Source organism: Lynx canadensis, chromosome A1 (genome assembly GCF_007474595.2).
Source record: "Lynx canadensis isolate LIC74 chromosome A1, mLynCan4.pri.v2, whole genome shotgun sequence".
In the NCBI taxonomy this organism is placed as follows: Eukaryota; Metazoa; Chordata; class Mammalia; order Carnivora; family Felidae; genus Lynx; species Lynx canadensis.
In genome coordinates this window covers 141,313,866-141,315,844 of record NC_044303.2, presented here as the reverse complement: position 1 = coordinate 141,315,844, position 1,979 = coordinate 141,313,866, and positions in this window count along the sequence as shown.

The following is a 1,979-nucleotide window of genomic DNA, read 5'->3' as shown; positions in this document are numbered from 1 at the left end:
ACCCCTCAGGCCTAGCAGAGTAGTAAAAGGGTTTCCGATGCAAAGGATTTGCACAGGGTAACTGTGTTGTTTAAATCAGTGCTTCTCAAAGGGTGTGGTCTCTGGCACAGCAACATCAGCGTCACCTGAGAACCTGTTACAAATGCAAATACTCAGGCCCTGGCCAGATCTACAAAATCAGGAACTCTAAGGGTGTCTTCACAAGCCCTTCTGGTCTTTGGGGGGGGGGGGGACTACAGTTTAAGAATCATTGTTTTTTTTTTTTTTTTAATTTTTTTTTTTTCAACGTTTATTTATTTTTGGGACAGAGAGAGACAGAGCATGAACGGGAGAGGGGCAGAGAGAGAGGGAGACACAGAATCGGAAACAGGCTCCAGGCTCTGAGCCATCAGCCCAGAGCCCGACGCGGGGCTCGAACTCGTGGACCGCGAGATCGTGACCTGGCTGAAGTCGGATGCTTAACCGACTGCGCCACCCAGGCGACCCAAGAATCATTGTTTTAAATAAATATTTTCTCCACTTCCATAATGATAACAATCACCAGGAGAGGGGAAAGAGGAGCTGGGCAGTTTGTGAGCAATGCATATTCCTGGGTCCTAACTCAGACTTGCTGAATCAAAATAGCCTGTAGAGGAACCTCAGAATCCGCCTCTAGAGATGACTGAGAAACTGGCTTAAACGACTCCTAGTACCAGATGGACCATGCTGAAAAACAAACTTGCCTTATGACTCCCTGAATGTATCAGATGTTTCTTTTTCTCAAAGTAAACATCCAGGCTGGCCTTCCAGCTCAAACAAGATTCTTTCAGACTACCTAATGTGGAACAGCCTCTTCAGGGACGTGTTTGTCATTTCCGACCCACAGCTGTGTTGTGGTCTACATCTTGGAATCCTAATTCCTGACAGTCATCCAAATAAGGAAGTACAGATCCCTTTGGCTGTTTTGCTGACAACCATTCCCATAATAATTTCAAAGGTGGGCCACTTAAGACCCACTCCCCACTGTTGTCACATGGAAGGGGATCCTAAAGAATGACATGTGAGATGATGGATTTAAGCAGAGGTCAAGGAGGAATTTGGGGACCCGGTGCTGCTTACTGCCCTGGGTGATGGCAGACAGCTCTGAGGAGAGCGGCATGAGAGGGAAGCGTTACACTTTCTTCCACTGAGTCATACCCTGTAGGCGGTGGACCGGCTGCATCACTCCTTAATTCTAAAAGCAAGAGAACTTTCCCATGCCCATCCCTCCATTCCAAACACCCTTGTCCCTGGGGTGTGGGGCAGGCAAGTGGAAGAGTTGCTGGGTGCATAATTTCTAGGTCTTAGGACTGGGTCAGCCCCACACTTTGCAAGCACTCTGGAGAAGCTCCTTCCCAGAACTTGGCTAGGAAAGCAGGGGAGATGGTGACGAAGCCCACAGGGGGTCTCACTCCTAAGGGACGGTGACATTACAGGATGGTGACATTGAAGACAGTACATTGAGGAAAAGGGAGGACAGCAATAACCTAAAGAGTAACTTTACCTCCTATTCATTGTACATACTGTGAAATAATCAGTGTCCCCAGCAGTTTTCTTTCAAGTTCAGCGATGCTTAACAAGTCAGGCCGCAGCTTTGCTGGTCCGAAGTATGTGAGTACAGAGATCAAAGGTTCCAAGGACAAGACTGTAGTCTTTGACAAACAAGAGCATCACTGTAGCAGGAGAACGATCCACACCTGTTAAACTCAGCCAGTGATTCCCAACAGCAATTGCCACTGAGTGTTTCCTGCCCACTGTGCCACGGACTTGTGTGGCTGGGGGGCCTGGAGGCCTATTTGTTGTCTGCAGGCTCTAGTACACTGAGCTCTCACAGCAGAAAGAGAAAGGACATGATGAGGAGGACAGGACGGGGCAAGAATGGGAGTGGGGAAGCAGCTAATGGGCAATTACTTCAGGAGGAGCATCAAGAGGAATCTCAGCCTCCACCTGCTGAGGTGAGT